The sequence below is a fragment of the Lissotriton helveticus genome, chromosome 11 (genome assembly GCF_964261635.1).
Source record: "Lissotriton helveticus chromosome 11, aLisHel1.1, whole genome shotgun sequence".
NCBI classification, from domain to species: Eukaryota; Metazoa; Chordata; class Amphibia; order Caudata; family Salamandridae; genus Lissotriton; species Lissotriton helveticus.
This window is the reverse complement of record NC_136072.1, coordinates 718220274-718232556: the sequence shown is the minus strand read 5'-3', so window position 1 is coordinate 718232556 and position 12283 is coordinate 718220274. Positions and strand designations below refer to the sequence as shown.

The following is a 12283-nucleotide window of genomic DNA, read 5'->3' as shown; positions in this document are numbered from 1 at the left end:
TCAGCAGCAATTTTTTCTAAAGGCAAAATGCTGGGAGGATCCTTCATAGAATTTAAATCCTTTTCACAAACTAAACGTGAAAGTGTATCAGATAACAGCTGCTTCTTCCCTGGTCGATACATAATCAAAAAATCAAATTCGCTAAAAAATTGCAACCACCTCATTTGTCTAGGAGTAAAAGCCTTAACAGTGGAATAAAATTGCAAATTTTTATGGTCAGAATAAACAGTAATAGTGTGTTTAGCCCCTAAAAGATGATGCCTCCATTCTTGAAACACATCTTTAATGGCTAACAATTCTCGTTCTGCAATCGTATAATTCTGCTCAGCCAAAAGTAATTTCCTGGAGAAAAAGGCGATTGGATGAAGGTGACCAGTATTTGAATCCTTTTGAAGCAACACACCACCAATAGCAGTCTGTGAAGCATCTGCTTCCACAAAGAAAGGCCTATCAGGATCAGGATGAACCAAAATGGGAGCCGAGGTAAAAGCCTTCTTCAACAATGAGAACGCCCGGTCAGCCTCCTCAGTCCAAGAGAAGACTTTCCCTTTTTTCAATAACTGGGTAATAGGAGTAACAATTTCTGAAAATTTAGAAATGAAACGCCTATAAAAATTAGCAAATCCTAAAATTCTCTGCGTGTCTTTTATTGAAGCAGGAATTGGCCAAGTTAAAATTGCCTCAACTTTCTTAGGATCCATATGAATTCCCTCTGGTGACAAACAATAACCAAGAAATTCAACTTGAGAAGCATGGAAAACACATTTTTCCAATTTAGCATACAGAGAATGATCTCTCAACTTCTGTAATACCAACTGCACATGCTGTACATGCTCTTCAACATTTTTAGAATAAATTAAGATGTCATCTATATAAACAATACAACAGACATCCAATAAATCATGCAGGACCTCATTAATAAAATATTGAAAAGCCGCTGGAGCGTTGCAAAGACCAAAAGGCATAACTGTATATTCAAAAAGACCAAATTTCGTACGAAAAGCGGTCTTCCACTCGTCGCCTTCTTTGACTCTAATCAAATGATATGCTCCTCTAAGGTCCAGTTTGGTGTAGACACTAGAACCTTTAATTTGATTAAGAAGCACAGGAATCAAAGGCAATGGATACCTATTCTTAATGGTTGCTTTATTTACCGCTCTGTAATCAATACAAGCCCTCAAATCACCAGACTTCTTCGCAACGAAGAAAAGAGGAGACGAAACAGGAGAAGTAGAATGTCGAATAAAACCTAACTCTAAAAGCTCATCCAAATAGCTTCTTAAATAAACATTTTCAGGTTCAGTTAAAGCGTAAATTCTACTACATGGCAGAATAGCACCCGGAACTAAATCAATTCTGCAATCAAAAATTCTGTGCGGTGGTAATTTGGTTGCTTCAACAGGATCAAAAACCTTAGAAAAACTCCTATACTCTACTGGAAGTTTATTATCTTCAGCAGTTAAAGCAGCACAAAAAAGGGGCATTACAGGATCCTTGGTCTCTTGATAACAATGTAACTTACAAAAGGAAGACTCTAAGGTAACCGTCCTTTTAATCCAATCAATATTGGGATTATGTAATTCCAACCAAGGAATGCCTAGGATGACACCAAAACTTGGTGCATCAATAAGATCAAAAACCACTTTCTCAGTATGCCCATTATCTGCTACCAAAGTTAATGGTTCGGTGTTGAATTGAATCATACCAGAAGACAAAACTGAACCATCAACTGCTCTTACAGACTCAGGTTCCTCCTTAGAAACAAACTTCAGATTCAATTTATGGGCAAACCCAATATCGAAAAAAATTCCCAGTAGCCCCAGAATCCAAAAGTACAGGAATACTATGTCTTTGAAGAGTAGTTAAGATAAAGACCATCCGAATAGTAAAATGTTTGGGAATATGTGTAGTTACATTGGTGACAAATTTGGAGATCTTAGAAGAAAATTTGCTCGAGGGAACGATCTCTGCTTTCCTCGAGTATTTCAGTTTTCCGACGACTTAATAGGAAGAGTTTCAACAACTAAAACCTTCTTTTTTGCGGGTTTAACAGAACAATCCTTAGCAAAATGCCCAGGCTTGCCACAATATAAACATAAATTGCCCTTACGCCTCCGTTCTTTTTCTTCAGGAGTTAAAGGCCCTTTGAACCCACCCGATAAAACAGGTTCAACATTCTTAACTTCTGACTCTTTTTTCTCAACTTTAACTAGAGGACTTCTAAAATCACTCCTAGTTTTTTCATTCCTACGTTCACCCAATCTGTGATCAAGTCTAACCACTAGATCCTGAAATTCCTTAAATCCATCAGGTAAATTTACTATGTGTGCAAGGGAATCTTTTAAATCATCTTTTAGACCTCTATAAAATAAAGAAATTCTCTTCTCCTCTGGCCAATGAGTTTCAGACAGAAGTCTATTAAAGGTGGTTATATAAGATACAAGATCCTTAGTCCCTTGCCGAAGGCTCAATAACTCATTATCAGAAGACTGAATTAAGGTATGTTTAGCGAATAGACTGGACATGGCCACTTTAAAATTCTGCAAATTGTGAAGCAAAGGGTCATTATTATCTACTAAAGGCATGGCCCAGTTAGCAGCCACCCCTCCCAGATAAGAAATTATAAATGCTACCTTAGCAGAATCAGAAGAAAAAATTTGAGGTTTACACATGAAGTGCAATTGACATTGACTAAAAAATGTTGCAAATCTGCTGTTATCTCCGGTAAACCTTTCAGGGTTAGCCAAAGGGACAGGGGTAGGTGTAACAACAGTAACTTGAACTGGTTGTTTTTCAGACCGGTCTTCTGAGGTATGAGGTTGAACAACGTCAGCTCCAAATCTAGCTGGCGCTAAAACCGGTCTCTTCTCCTTAGAGGAATCTCTCCAAGTCGAGAAACCAGCCCTAGTCTCATCTAGTTCCTGACGAAGCGATTGATTCTCTAAACGTAAATTTTCCATCTCCACTGTCATCTTCTGGACTAACTGTGACAACTGTGAAGCATCCATGAGGGTGAGTTTGCAGACTTGAAAGGAAACGATTTTAAATTTGGGAAGATTGGCTTCGTCTACTGTTGAGGAGTCCTCCGAGACTCTTCTGACGTTTCCTCTCAAGCTGCAAACTCCCAACTCCCTCTAGGATTAATCAACACACTCAGGACTTAAACACTGACTGAATTGACTTCTCCTCCAGGGAAAGGGGAAGTGGACAGAGAGACTCACAACAAATTATACAAGATAAAAATCTTCGGTTGTCTCTCTCTCTAGGAAGTGCTCCAGGCCGAGGACCTTCTGTTAGGTATGTTCTGCGCGGTCTTCCACGCTACACTGCAGTGCAATATTAACAACAGTTACCTCGCTGACGACTTCTTAACTGACCGTAACAATTAAATAACATAGTGCTTACTGACCATAAATCCGTCTGACCCTTGTCTGCACTTTACTGAAGTTTTAGCTCTGACTCTGAATCTCGACACCTTTGAGTAAACATAACAAGTCAAAAATAACTTAACACTTTTACTGAGTGAACAGACCAATTCTATTAGTTAGGTAAGTATAAACAGAACTCAAAGAACTGCATGCGAGCTCATACCTGAGTCTTTAAATGATTCTTCCGTTGAGAGATTCTGCAGTTGGAAGACAGGAAAAAATACAGCCTATCTAATTCTCTCTACTACCTAAAATTATTATTCCTAACCAACCTTGTAAATATGCTAACTTTTCTTTTGTCACACATTACACAGAATTGTACATATAGATTCAGGTTGCATATTTTACACTATTGTTTTTACATAGGCTTGTTTATTTCTTACTGTCCACCTTAAGAGCGCTTAACACTTTTCTTAGGTTAGACTCATGTCAAATGCAGGCTTAAGTCCCTTTAAGTCCTTGCTTAAGAATCTCTATTCATAGCTTGCGCTAAACCTCAGAATTAATCACAGTTCACTATTCAGATTCACTGGCCTTAATCAAGGCTTGTTAATTTCACACTGTCCACCTTTAGAGCACTTAACTCTTTCCTAGGTTAGACTCAATTCAAATGCAGATTTAAGTTCCTTAAATTCCTTGTTTAAGCTTATCCTCTCCTAGCTTGCGCTGAACAACCTCTGAATTAGCCACTGTTCTCTATTCAGGAAGGCTTGCCTTTGCCAAGGCTTGTTTAATGACTGGCTCTCCTCGACGCATAAGGCTTCTGAAAGCGTCTTGAGAGTTTCATGGAGAGAATTAACCTTGCCACATAAAATGTCTAATCATGAAGTTCGTGTCCCGTTTTTAAAAAGATAAAATCTCTTACTGTCCTTTTCCTTTCCAAAACGGCACCGAGGAGCAGGAGACTCGAACTGGCAGCCGGCAGAGGGAAGCGGGGAAACAAACCTCCCGGCTGCCGAAGAGTTATGCCGGTAATCCTGTCACGTCGTCTTCAGAGGGTTTAGCTGCGACGCTGACAGGCAGGGCATCCGGAACTCGGGGAAAGGGTTATTTTAAGGCAAGGGTTACAGGGCTAGATTTAGCAGAGCGGGTAAACAAGACTTCTACAACAAGGAAATCCCCTCGCTGAGACAGAAGCTCTCGGAAAGATCAACGAGAGACGAAGCATTGACAGTTGGCTGAAGCTAGTATTTATAGCTTCAGCCACGAGACCTGCGCGAGGCTCCTACATCATGACACCAAGCGCGAGGGAGCCCCTCGCCTGTCTCACAAGAGCGCACAATCTTCATAACTGCACAAAATAACAAACAAGCATTGCTAAAGGCAATTGCTACTAATTATATTTCTAAAAATAATTTTAATTAAACTTAACATCAAAGTAATGCTCTAAATGTAATCATAAAATTAATTTTACTCTTTTGATTCATAATATATACACTGAATCAATACTAGGTCAGAATCTATTGAAGACGACCTGTAACACCCCTAACACCGGCCCCTCGAGAGATGCTATCCCAGGCCAACCGAGGCTCCACGGCACTGCAGTATCGTTACGGTTTAGTGGGGATTCTGACTTAAAGGCGTTCAGTCATAATCCCACAGATGGTAGCTTTGCCCCATTGGCTCCTCAGCCAAGCACATACACCAAGTGTCTGAACCTGCGGTTCCTCTCGTACTGAGCAAGATTACTATTGCAACAACAAATCATCAGTAGGGTAAAACTGACCTGTCTCTCGACGGTCTAAACCCAGCTCACGTTCCCTATTAGTGGGTGAACAATCCAACGCTTGGTGAATTCTGCTTCACAATGATAGGTAGAGCCGACATCGCAGGATCAAAAAGCGACGTCGCTATGAACGCTTGGGCGCCACAAGCCAGTTATCCCTGTGGTAACTTTTGACACCTCCTGCTTGAAACCCAAAAAGTCAGAAGAATCATGAGGCCCCGGTTTCACGGTCTGTATTCATACTGAAAATCAAGATCAAGCGAGCTTTTGCCCTTCTGCTCCGCGGGAGGTTTCAGTCCTCCCTGAGCTCGCCTTAGGACACCTGCGTTATCGTTTGACAGGTGTACCGCCCCAGTCAAACTCCTCACCTGCCACTGTCCCCGGAGCGGGTCGCGCCCGGCGGGCGCTTGGAGCCAGAAGCGAGAGCCCCACGGGGCTCGCCCCCCTCCTCACCGGGTAGTGAAAAAACAATAAGAGTAGTGGTATTTCACCAGCGCCCCGAGGGCCTCCCACACCTCATGTCTCTTCACAGTGCCAGACTAGAGTTAAGCTTAACAGCCTGACCTTTAGTCAAGCCGGAAAAAAAATAAAATAAAGATGCTTAAGCTATGTATTTTCATGCCCTCTTTCATATGCACCCCCCATTTTTCAGAACAAAATATTGGGGTACAATTTTTTCTAGCGAGCAGCACCAGTGATGCATACTCCCCGAAGGTATTTTTTATCCTGGGCCCCTCCCCCAAACTAAAACACATTGACATGAAGCCTAAGTGTATTCTGAGTAATAAAAACTTTATTTGGTGAAAAAATATTGAACGGTCACTTTTTTACACTAAAACTCACTTTTTTAGGGGAAAGAAAAGTTCGCAATTTTTTTTTTTTTTTTTTTAATCGCACGATTTAAAAAAAAATGCTCTTGTTGGAAGCCTTTGGACATAAGGCCGCATAAACAAAAGGAATTTTTCAAATATCTGTTTCCCTCACTTTTTTTATTGCTGTTTGAATATTCAGACTTCACTTTTTGCATCATTGGTGATGCATGTTTTTATCATTGAGCTTGGGAAAAATGAAAAAAATAGACTTTGGGGATTGTTTACTAGGGCAAGTGATACATCAAATTAAGACTCATATTAAACTGAACCTCAAGCTGAAAAAAAAAATAGCATTTACACTCACTATTTTATAAGCGACCTTCGCAATTGTTTTTTAGCTATATTAAAAAACCAAGGTAAAGCCGTAAATTTTAGGAAAGATTTTTTCAAAGTAAAACTTAGGTTTGACTTGCCTTGACATTAGGCTTCATAAACAAAAGAAAAAACATCTGTGTTATTTTCACTTTTTTATAACACATTTTCGTTTTAGGCACAAGCATAAGCAAAAAGCAGGATTGGTGATGCATGTGTATTTCAAAAGGGGATTTTTAAAGTCTACCAAAATACGGTTTACTAATGTCTTTTCATTATTTTCTCTTTAGTATCTCATTATGCACATGTTAAGAAACAGTTCCATGCATTATTAGCTGAATAGCATAAAAACGCACTGAATTATTAACAATATTCTTTCGGAATTGGCTGACCAGATGGCCGGAAATTGAAAATGCCCTGTTTGGATTCAACTTCCATTTCATGTACTTTCTGTGTAGGCCACATACATAAGAATTAGTACAATAATGCGTACGCATCTTAGCTACAATCTGCAATTGAAATTAAGTCTTTAACTTATACGCTTCAAGAATTATAGGGCACATTCTGTTATGTATTATATCCTATCCATTTCAAAAGTGTTACCAGATGGCCGGAAATTGAAAAATCGCCTCATATGGATTCAACTTCCATTTTGTGTACTTTCTGGGTAGACCACATGCATGCAAATTTGCACACTGTAGTAGGCTATACTATACAATGTGTTGCAGATGCAGATTAAGCTCTATCTAGTATGGGTCATGAATTATGACACTATATATGTGACACTTTTTCCCAAAACTGGAGGCAACATTCTAAAAACATGAATGGAATCAGTGAATGATTTGTACTGCTTCTAAACATGCCACATACATGGAAATTGACAATGAACAGTGGACAGGTGTCAGAATCATGCTTGTCTTTGAATTATTGCTGCCGATAGTATGGTTTTAGAATTATAGGCAAAAATATAAAGTGTTCTTCAACATACGTGAAGGCAAAAAAGAACATACAGAGGATACACTTAATGTGTACCTTTTTCCTATAAGCCACAAACATAATTGGTACAATGTGTACACATTTTAGCTATAATCTGCAATTGAAATTAAGTCTTTACCTTATACGCTTCAAGAATTATAGGGCACATTCTGCTACGTATTGTATCCTATCCATTTCAATGGGGTGACCAGATTGCCGGAAATTGAAAATCGCCTCGTATGGGTTCAACGTGCATTATGTGTTCCTCGTGTTAGGGCCACATGCAGGTATATTGGAATACTGCATTGGGATATTCTGTAGAATGTGTTGCACTTGTAAACACAACTCCATCTAGTGTGTATCATGAATTATGCTTCAGTATGTGTGACATTTTGCAAAACGGGGGCAACATTTTAAACATGCATGTAATCACTGAATGATTCCTACTACTTCTGAATATGCCACAGGCATGAAAATAGACAGTACAGTGGATTGATGTCAGCATTTTGCTTTACTTTAAATGAAGGCTCCAGATTGTATGGTTTCAGAAGTACATGACAAAATATAAGGCATACTTTTTTTGAGCACTGAAAGTAATTGAAAAACATCATGTATTCAACATCACTTTGAGGACTTGCCAATAGGCCACATGCAGGGTACTTCACATGGGTAAGTAGAACACATCTACAAATTGGTTGTAGATTAAATGATGGCTTTATCATATATGGATTGTGAATTATAGGCACAAAGTGTTCTTCAACCTACCTAAATCCAAAAAAGAAAAACATACCTCGAGGTTACACTTAATTTGAACCTTTTGCCTATAAGCCACAATCAGAATAGGTACAATAAACCATAGTAGTGATTGGGACCGGCTGCCAGACATCTGGCTGTCCCACCACTGCAAATAGTATGCACCCACCATACTGGCAGGCGCATCGTTGGCCTTTAACATTGTGGGCGGTGCCGCTGGCTGCAGCACCTTCCGCAATGTGAAAGGTACTTGCACCGTATTTCCCTGCACCACTTGGCAGGCACCATGCAGTCCCTGCCACTGGGTGCAGGGAAATGCAGGGGGGTACCATGGGTATCCCCCAGTGTAGCAACACCTCCCCCCCCCCAAGGTTGGCCCACAACGATCCTCCAAACCCAATCCCTGTCGGCCCAGCGGTGGCGATCCTCACGTTATCATAATGAGCCCCCAAGTCTTCTGTGAATTGTCTTTAATCAATGCAGGGTGATACCTGGCCTCTGTGACCTTTCGTTGATAGAACATAGTCATAAGTAAGATCACAATTGATCTGAATAGTTTGCAACGCAACAAATAAAATAACGTATCTCAGCTTTTCATCTCTTTCAAAAGTCTCAAGAACTGGTTTGACGTTATATTTCTTTTTTGATGTCCGCACTAGCTTTCCAGGAGTTTCCAGTAAGGGGTGACATGAGCATGGACTGTTTGTGGCATCCATGCAATACAGTTCCTTCCGATAATTGGTAAAAACAAATAAGCTGTTCATTTTTTTCATATGCAGCTCATTTATCTTCTGTATCCTTTCTGTTGCAGATATTAGCTCCCCATGAAAATCGCAGACCACCTTTCCTTTTTGAAATATGCGTGATGCAACGGCCTTCCTTCTTCCTTCTTCATCAACAACAGAAACTCCACTCCACCGTTGGTGACTCAGACATGAGTATATTTGTTTATCACCCATTGGTGATCGGCTTTCTGTCATTGGTTTCCAATTCTGGATTAGCTCTGCAACTTCTGGTACATTCTCTCTCCATTGCATTTTATTATAAAACTTTAGTACACATTTTTCTCTTGGTTGCCTTCGCGGGAACTGTTCTGTAATAGAATTTTAGAAACTGATATCAATTTATTTTGTTTCTTTCAAACTTTTCAATATATTTCGGCATATCTAAATGTTTACTTACTCATTGTTTCCTCCTTTCTTAGAAGTTGCTGTTTCAGTCTCCACTTATCATATGCAAGCCGCTCATGATCAGTAACCAGTGCAATTCGGTCTTTTTTACCAGGTGGATTCCCATTCAGTGTCACAGGACATTCTTCTTCAAGATGTATTAATACATCATGATTTTTTTCACCAAGTACTGGATGTAGAAGGCCCATTATGCTGTGTCCTTTAAGTACATAAAAAAGACAATGTTAAGCATTAGTAAATGGTTCTGCGTTATAGAAAGTGAATATTTTAAATTTTGCATATATGCAAATTGCATAAAATCTTTAACTGTCAGTAGCCTAATACTGAAACAGTAGCTTACAAAATGTATCTGTAAATTAGACCATGCAAAACACTTAAGATCTACAAGGTGGTCATAATTTATGACAGATGATTATATACGAAAAACAAAGCAGCACATTCTACGTAGCATACCTTTGCCATCTCTTATCAAGTGGTTGTCTGCAATGTATAGTATTATCTTGTTTCAAGCATCTGCAAACAAACACAGATAGTAAGAATGGTTAACAAATGTTCAATGTAAATTTCTAAATACAATAAATAGTTTCATTAAAAGCATAAGGATTATGAGTAAAGTAACTGTTTTCTAAAAATCAGTGAGATGAAAAACAATGATTATTGCATCACCGTGGGTTTTCATGTGCAAGTTTATCCAGCAGTTTTGATGCTGTACAGATATTTTCTTCTCTCATCATTTGATAATGCTTTTCTGCAGTGTGAGTTGAATGAGCCATGTAATCAGCAACAAGGCTCTTTTCACCATCCGTACAGTCTCTTTTCGTTGCTGTCTCGTATACACGTCTTGCTTGCTGACTTGTTACAGCAGGAACATTATACCTGTAAGAATTATTAATATGTGAAACCTGCCTATAGTCATGTATTTTATAAAGGTATTATTTGGGTCATGAGCTTATACCGTTCCTAACAAATTAATACTAGTTATAAGAAATGTTAAAGCCATCTCTTTGGAAGCTACATAACCCCTATAAATTCTAAACCTGTACACCACTGACCAGTAATAATCTGGGAATTCAAAAAGGCACAGCCAGCATTGCAGTAATGCCTTTCTTGAAATCGATTAAGATCGTTTGATGGGTTGTAAATTGGATCCCCCTTTGACGATATAAAAAAGGGATCAATTGATGATGCTGTCCTCTTTTTCTTTATCACAGGCCTCATCTTCGTAAAATATTGTTCAAACCACTGAGAGAAAAAAAAACACTGTAATATGGTCACAGAGCAGGCATGAAGATGCATCTGTGAACAAATTCTGTAGTTTTTACACAAGAGCAATGCTACTCAAAGAAGCAGACTTTAAAACAATATTAGGATGTGATGGTATTATCTAAATTGGTAGTACTGGGTGAATAAATATTCAAAACATTTGTGTGGCTATGCAAAAATAAATATAGTATCCTAAAAGAATACCTGTTCTTCATAACTTAAACAAAAGGATGCAATCTGATGGGCTGCAGTTGTGCTCCTTCACTGCAACAATCACAAAGTAGGCTCCCTCCTCATTGTACGGTCTTCGTTCACTCCATTCATTAGCCTGCAATATTGTAAGGCATGTATAATAATTAGAAAGTTCATAATTATTTAAATGTAGTTATTTTAAGAATGAGGACCATGGGAATGCCAAACCTCTGGTGACAGTCCAGACCTAACGGATTGGCTGTTCCCCACTGTATACCAAATTTGGAGTGTACACCGCCACTGGACCACTGTAACTGGCAGAGATCCATGATCCCAAGGTGGTGGCACAGTGGTCAGAGGCAGCAATATGCTGGTGGTGCCACTGCAGCACTGTCAAGCATTTTACAAGTTGCCACACCGCCAGCCTTACCATGGAAAAGCTGGCGGTGAGGCAACAAAGCAAGGACCTAACAGGGCCCCCTTTGTGACTGGGCCTGGGAGTCCTAGTTCCTGCATGGTGCAGTATGCACAACATGGTACATGCCGCACCATGCAGCAACGAGCTAAGACACGGCTGTAACACCACTGCAGCACCACTTGCCCACCAAGAATTACAATTGTAATCCTGTGGGCGATGTGAGTACAGCTTTGAGGGTAATCCTGCGTGACGCTGCCATGGATGGCAGCAGGAAAACAACCAATGTAGTAATCAAGCCCTTAATGTTCTACATTGTTTATGCAGAGTAAGCATGAAGGCTTCAATATAGACACATTGTTTGACTCCTATTCTTTTTTGTTTACATACCTGCAAATTTTCCACAACGCATGGTCTCTGCACATGCTTTAAGAGCAATAGTGCCTCTAAACAATACAATACCACCAGTGTTTCCTGAGAGGAGAAATCCTGATTGGCATTTAGCTTTTTGATCACTGTGAGGAAGTCTTCTTTTGCCTTGTCCAAAATCAGTAAGCAGTGCCCTGGGGTCTTCTTTTCTGCTGAAAATTCCCTATATCTAGGCACTCTTGGGAAAGACAATAAATAACAGGATATGCCCATGCAATAGTAAAGAAACATAATAATTTCATGATTTTTGAATTGAGAACTTGCAATGAGGAGAAATGTTATTGTTTTTAATCTAAAGGCTATTATACTTCACAATGATTAAATTATTACCTTCTGTGAGTGACTTCCTTTGAAATCCCTCTGCTTATTTTCTTCTGCATATCCTTCATCACACACTGGAAATGCTGAGCTGACGTATAGAGATCGTTATCTTCTTCTCTCAGGTTTGTAGCCACCATGTGATAGTGAATAAACCGCTTGATATTTTTCATGTAATTTATGATGGTCTGCTGTGCTAAACCAAGTTCTTTCAGGCAGTTGAAGAACTCCTGTGTGCGTGGAATCTCCTTTATGAAATTTATTGATGGTTCATCAGGATTGTAGAAGAGGATTCTTGCAACATTTTCCAGCTTAAATCAAATATATAAATACAGATAACAATAATTAAATACTTTACTGAATATAATAGGTATTAGTAGGAATAAGGGTAGTCATAGTAAAAAAAGCTT

At 39.3% G+C, this 12283-nt stretch overlaps 1 long non-coding RNA gene and 1 pseudogene across 1 annotated transcript in view; one reads left to right on the top strand and one right to left on the bottom strand.

Moving 5' to 3' along the window:
* Positions 1–9762, top strand: part of LOC144791119 (uncharacterized) — a 189731-nt gene extending 179969 nt beyond the window's left edge. The window contains exons 2-3 of the long non-coding RNA XR_013602300.1: positions 8878–9081; positions 9271–9762. This is a non-coding gene — a long non-coding RNA (uncharacterized LOC144791119). The remainder of the gene's footprint in view (positions 1–8877; positions 9082–9270) is intronic.
* On the bottom strand, positions 4760–5736 carry LOC144793512 (28S ribosomal RNA; annotated as a pseudogene).
* Positions 9763–12283: the final 2521 nt, after the last annotated feature.